Source organism: Hipposideros armiger, unplaced genomic scaffold (assembly GCF_001890085.2).
Source record: "Hipposideros armiger isolate ML-2016 unplaced genomic scaffold, ASM189008v1 scaffold_867, whole genome shotgun sequence".
NCBI classification, from domain to species: Eukaryota; Metazoa; Chordata; class Mammalia; order Chiroptera; family Hipposideridae; genus Hipposideros; species Hipposideros armiger.
In genome coordinates this window covers 297,352-303,909 of record NW_017732217.1, presented here as the reverse complement: position 1 = coordinate 303,909, position 6,558 = coordinate 297,352, and the positions used below count along the sequence as shown (strand labels likewise).

Here is a 6,558-nt window from a genome sequence, read left to right as displayed (position 1 = left end):
TAGAACTCTTTTTTTTTTTTTAAGATTTTATTGGGGGAATTAGGAGAGGAGAACAGCGCTGGGGAATCAGAGGAAGGGGAATAGACAAGTTGCTGTCCTTTTGTTCTTCAGTCTAGTTGTGGAGGACGTTGCTTCACTGACCCATGTTGGTATCATCATTGCACTCTTCCCGGGTGAGGCAGATCAGTCGCCGGCCTCTGGATGGCCGCTGACGGCGACTCTTGGCAGCTCATATCAGCTGCTGCCCGCTCATGCTGGCTGCCAGCCACACACAGTAGCTTATGGCAGCCCATTGCAGCTTCACTGCAGCCTACGCCGTCGCTGATGACCACGGCAGCCCAGCTCTAGGTCGAGCTATTGTTCACCATTTTAGCTGTAGAGGGCAGTGTCACTGGCCCTCATGTGGGATCCGAACCGGGGCCCTGCTGCTCAGAGCTGGTGTCTCAAACCAGCTCTTAACCAACGCGCCACTCTGCCAGCCCATGCTTAGAACTCTTGAGTAGCCTTTTAGTCCCACTTGGAGTAAACTCCAAGTCATTGTCATATTCTGCAAAGTCCCACATGATCTGCTTCCTCTTCAGAATCATTTGCTATCACTAGTTCCCTCACTTTAGCCACACCGGTCTCCCTACTGTTCCTTAAACATGCCAAACACACTTTCTACCTCAGGACATTTGCACTTGCTGTCCCCTTTGCTTAGAACCCTCTTCCCCTAGGTAACATTATAATTCTCTCCTTAACTTCACAAGGTCTCTGTTTAAATGCCACCTTCTTGGAGTGTCCTGCCCTGTCCCTGTGACTCTGTTACCCTTACTCTGCTTTATTTTTCTTTATAGCACCTATTTATATAGCACCAGGTGTGACATTTTCTATTTATTTGTGCTGGGGACATAAATAGGTGTTCAGTAAATGTTGGTTGAATGAATAAAAGAATAATTAAAACTAATTCTCTGTTGAGCCAGACCTTGCTCTAAGATTTTTACGTATATTAACTCATTTAAGAACAGGCACTTGGCACCACCGAGCTGTGAAATGAAATGGAGGGAAGGAGGCAGCTGTGCGAAGTGCAGGGAGGGAAATGAATCCGGGTGGGTGAACAGCACGGAAACGGTCCTGAGCAGGAGGGGGCCTGGAGCCTGCACGTGTAATGTGGATGGATCTGACAGAGAGGGGCACGGAGGAGATAAGGGTAGGAGGGAGGGCAGGCCCAGACTACACCGGGAGCCATGTGCCACGATGTTAGGGATTTACATCTTAACATCACGGGAAGTCGCCGAAGGGTTTGTACAGGAGTGACAGGATCTGATTTCTGTTTTAAGTCAGCAGCTGCTGTGTGGGAGACAGACTGGGGATAGCGAGAGGAAGCATGAGACTACGGCAGTCCTCCAGGCCAGGAGGTGCTAGTGGCAGAGGAGATGGTGGAGAGAAAAGGTGATGACAAGCAGGATTCCACAGGGCGGGGGGCTCAGCACTTTCACATTTACTTCCTACTTTGTTCCTCATGACTGTCAGAGAAATGAGCCCTAATGAGAAAGTGGCACAACGCTGTTTGACTCCAGAGCTTGGGCCCCAGCCCCAGGATACCCTGCTGAGCAGAACTAAATATGCCCCAGAGGGAAACCAGAGGTGGCAGGCCTGTACTCATCGCAGCTTCAGAAGTAACAGCTGACTGCTAGTCTGATGGTGGATGAGGGACCTCTCTCTCTAACCCAGAGAGCCCTCTTCTGACCCAGAGGGTATTTACAGCAGGAGGGCATCTGAGGTCCCATCCCGCTCTGTTCACAGACACCCTTAGGTGGGCTGAATTGGCTGATCAGGCCGAGCCCTGCCTGGTGGGGAAAACCCACCAGGGTTTTCTTTTATTTCAAATCTTCCTTTTATTCCATAACTCCCTGTGCCTCTGTTTCACTATCATTATCCCTGTTAACAGGTGAGGAACTACCTCCTAGAAATGTTGTGAGGGTAAAATGAGTTAATATATGTAAAGATTTGGGTTTTCTGCAGGCACTCCAGGCCTCCTTCTGCTCAGGACCTTTGCCGTGCTGTTCACCCACCCGGATTCATTTCCCTTCTGGCACTTTGCACAGCTGCCTCCATTTCATTTCACAGCCTGGTGGTGGTGCCAAGTGCCTATTCTTGGCACTGGGCATGGTCCATGTTCCAGGGACATCTTTCAGGTTCTGGCTTACATGCCACCTCCTCGGGGAGGACTTCCCTGACCACCCTCTGAGAAGGACCTTTTTCTCCAGTCCCCGCCTTGGAACCTTTACTTACGTGTCCTCTCTGTTAGACTTGGAGCTCTATGGGGCCTGTTTCCTGCTGGAGCCTCAGCACCCAGAACCAGGCTGGGTGCTCAGAAGGCACTTAGGAAGTATTACTGACTGGGTGGGTGAATTCTCACAACGACCTTTGGAGGTACTCACTCTGTGCCAGGCACTGCCCTAAGTGCTTTATATCTGGTGTTGCATTTCACTCTTACATGACCCTGTGGTCCGTGCTGTATGTGTCAGCCGGCTGAGGCACAGGAAAGTTAAATCACCTGCCCAGTGTTGCCTCTAGGAGGGGGAGAGCTAAGACTCACGCCAGGCCATCCAGCTCCAGAGTCTGTGCACTCAGCCACTGTGCGATGCCCAGTGTATGTGGGAGGCAGACAGAGGCTGGAGAAGCGAGGCCACCTAGGGTCCTTATGGCCAATTTACAGCAGAGCTGAGCTCCAGGCCCTGGCTCCAGGCTCCCGAGCCTGTGCCACGCTCAGCCTAGTGCTTGGGGGAGTGTGGCTCCCCCAAATATGTCTTCCCTGGCCCTGGAGCCCAAGTGAGGGATAAGAAGAATCCTGTTAGGAGAAGTGCTTTGGGGGCAGTGGGACACCTGGGTCACTGGGCTTCTGCTTGCTGGCTGTGTAACTGAGCAGATGTCAGCCTCTCTGTGTCTCAGTTTATAGAAAGAGGTGAATAACAGTACCTGCTTCATAGGGTTGTCGAGAAGACTCAAGCACCTGGCCGCTTTATGTGAGGTAAATTGTCCTCTTACAAATTTTATTTTATTTTATTTATTTATTTATTAAAGATTTTATTGGGGAATCGGGGAAGAGGAGCAGACAAGTTGCTGTCCTTTTTTTCTTCATGTCGCTTCACTGGGCCTATGTTGGTATTGTGATCATTGCACTCTTTCCGGCTGAGGCGGATCGGTTGCCGGCCATTGGATGGCTGCTCACGGTGGCTAACGGCAGCTCACGACAGTTGCCGGCCGCTCACGCTGGCTGCCAGCCACTCATGGTAGCTTATGGCAGCCCACTGCAGCCCCACTGCAGCCTACGCTGTTGCCGGTGACTTACAGCAGCCCAGCTCCAGGTTGAGCTGTTGTTCACCAGCTTAGCTGTAGAGGGCGCAGCATCACTGGCCCATGTGGGAACTGAACCGGTGGTCCTGCTGCTCAGAGCTCGCACTCCAAAGCCAATTCAACCAATGAGCCACTCGGCTGGCCCCCTCTTACAAATTTTAAAGTGCTAACTTTGGGTGTAGACCATGGGTTTAAAAATAGAGTGTGCTCATGCAAGTGGAGGGCATTTGTGTTGCTGTTTATTGGGGGAGTACCTCTCAAAAACGTAGTCCAGGTCAGAACTTCCTAAGGGCAGCTTTCCTTTGCTCCGCTCCTGGGCTCTATGGCTTGGTGTTCCTTATTCCCTGAACTTTCCTGGGAGAGCACCCTGTTTTTTATCCTTCTGGGCCTCAATCTGGGATGGAAGCTGTAGCTTTCATCCGGGAGCAGTAGCAGGGTGCCAGGAACCGGGTGACATCACCATGCCTGGCTGTGTGACCTCCATAGGTGACTTCACCTCTGTGCGCCTCAGTTTCCACATCAGAAACACACCGGCTCCCCCTCCAACACTCCTGAGGGAAATAGAATGAGGTGGTGTTTGTGGAGCCGTTGTTTTTCTTGTTGTGTCTCTTGAGGGGAAGGAGGTTGATTCCCCTGAAGGCTCTCCTTTGAGGAGTGGAAGGCACGACAGCCCCAACTCTGGGTGGAAGCTCCCCTTTGCCCCAGACACCATGTTGCAAACCCTTGAGGAGTATCCTGGACTTAGGCCCTTGCTTTTTCTCTGAATTCTGAGTGCTGCAACCTTGCAACCTCAGTCCAGTTGGAACAGGATTGGGGGCTTGTCAGGCATTGGGAGAGCCCCAGTAACCCTCAGCCAAACTCCTGCATCCCTGCAGGTTCTGCCGCTCCCTGTGGGGCTGGGCACCTGAGTCAGGGTGGATGGGATAGGCCCAGGCCCCACTCAGTATCTTTCACACCTCCCTTGAGTTGAGCACTCTCTGTGTGTGCAGTGCTTTGCACACAGCAGCTCACCAGTGTCTCAGCATCCCCAGTCCACTGAGGAGAAGGGGGGCCTGGGAGGGGTGAGCTTACTACCCAGGTGGCAGCATTGCCATTTGAACCCCAGGTGGTGTGGCCCTGAACCCCTTGCTCCTGATCAGCAGTGCTGTGGGGCAGAGAGGCTACTCCAGAGTAGCCCCTCGGAGCCACTTCCGGAGGTCCTATGGTGTGGCTGCACTGTCATTTATTTATTCAGGCTACTGTTGATGGACTGTTCGTGTTCTCTCTTAAAACAAAGACAAGAGCACACTATGCATCTTAGTCTGCAACTTGCTTTTCTCATGTTACAGCCCCTCAAGATCTCTGTAGGTGAGATGTATATGTATTTTTTTTTCTTTTTAACATATTCAGCATATTTCTTAGGAGATTGGTCATTTTTTAAAAATCCAGTCTTACATCCAAAGTCAGCATTTTAAAATATCTATGAGAAGAATTATCTGATAAAGCAAATCAAGGGATGTGCCCCTCTCCCCCATTTTTTGAAATACAGGAATATTAATGTAGGCATAGAGATTTATATTGTAAATGGATCCAAAGAGGGCACAGGGTAAAATAAGTTGAGAAAGCCGGCTTGAGGTATTGGGTCAGGGAGTGAAGAGGCCAATGCCTCTCTGTCTGGTTGTGCACCAGGCCTCGGTATGCTCCGCCGGGGTGTGTTCTGTCGGGGTGTGCTCTGCCGGGGTGTACACCAGGCTTCGGTGTGCTCTGCTGGGATGTGCTCCACCAGGTGTGCTCCCCTGGGGTGTGCTCTAGGCCTCGGTGTGCTCTGCCGGGGTGTGCACTGGGCCTCAGTGTTCTCCGCTGGGGTGTACTCTGCCGGGGTGTGCACTGGCCCTTAGTGTGCTTCACTGGGTGTGCACCGGGCCTTGGTGGCTCTGTTGGGTTTGTACCGTGCCTTGTGCCCTGCCTGGATGTGCCCTCAGTCTCCATGTGCACTTGGCCTGGGGCCACATTGACTTCAGCTGCCTTGCTCACTCTTTGCCCAGATACCTTCCAAGTACCTGCCTGTGTGCTGGGTCCCACCATGTATGAACCCATAAACCCCTGTGGGGCTGACATACATGGGTGATGGGGCCCCCAGACTCTTCTTGGGTTTGGGAAGGGCCAGTGTGCCAGCACTTGATGTTTGCGGTTGCAGACATTCATCTGTCCTAGGAAGCATTATCTAGTGTGAGCGAGGCCACTTGGAGAGGCAGAGCTTCTGTATGTGAACTGGGGTCTCCGAACTTGGTTGCTGCCTGGTCCAGCAAGCCACAGAGCTCAGCAAGAACTGCCTGCTCATCGGCTCTGGAAAGTCCAAGGCCCCTGCGATTCCAGCTGCCAGGCTTGGAGTAACCACTGTGTTTTCTTGAATTTTGGTTTTTAACCTGTGCCTCAGTTTCCCCATCTGTAATGCAGGAGGAGGTTGAGTGCTCTGTGAGTGTTATTAGAGGACCATGGAATGAGATTGTTCTTCACCCCTGAGTCCCAGTTTCTCTCCCTGAGGAAGCCTGGGCCCTGTGTCAAGAGCATCCTTCCAGAGGTGCTTGTGCTTATTGTGAGCTCATGCACATAAGTTCCTTTTGTTTCTAACTCCAATAGCGTGATACAGTGCTCTGTTTTGCACCTTTCCTTTTTCACTTAAGATGTCTTAGATCATTCCAAGTCCGCATATAGAGCTGCCTCATTCTTTCTCTCAGCGGATGACTGTCCCCTCTCGGCCTCACACCACTCTGTGAGCTCAGTTGCCTTGTTTTGTTTTGTTGTGTTTTTAGCTGAGCCATTCTGCCACCTGTTGGCAGCTCAGTGGCAGCTCAGCTCGGTCCGGGAATCGAACCAGTGAGTCTCAGAGCTCTCACTCTTGAGTGCGCTCTTAACCAACTGAGCCACTCGGCCGACCCTCAGTTGCCTTGTTTTATCCATCTAAGATGCTGTCGCCTGAAGACACACCATAATCTTTTATAATACCAAGAAAAAGCAATGCCCAATTAAATCAGGACGTGTATCGTAGGACCCATGGATTATAGCAGTACGGTTGACCCTTGAACAACAGAGGTTTGGACTGCATGGGTCTACATATATGTGTATTTTTCTCAATACTGTAAATGTATTTTTTTTTAAAGATTTTTATTGGGGAATTGGGGGATGGGAACAGTGCTGGGGAATTGGGGGAAGGGGAACAGACAAGTTGCTGTCCTTTTG

General features: G+C 51.3%; 1 protein-coding gene across 3 annotated transcripts in view; it reads left to right on the top strand.

The window, feature by feature from the left end:
- Positions 1-6,558, top strand: part of AKT2 (AKT serine/threonine kinase 2) — a 61,856-nt gene that overhangs the window by 43,582 nt on the left and 11,716 nt on the right. The gene's annotated exons all lie outside the window — the stretch shown is intronic.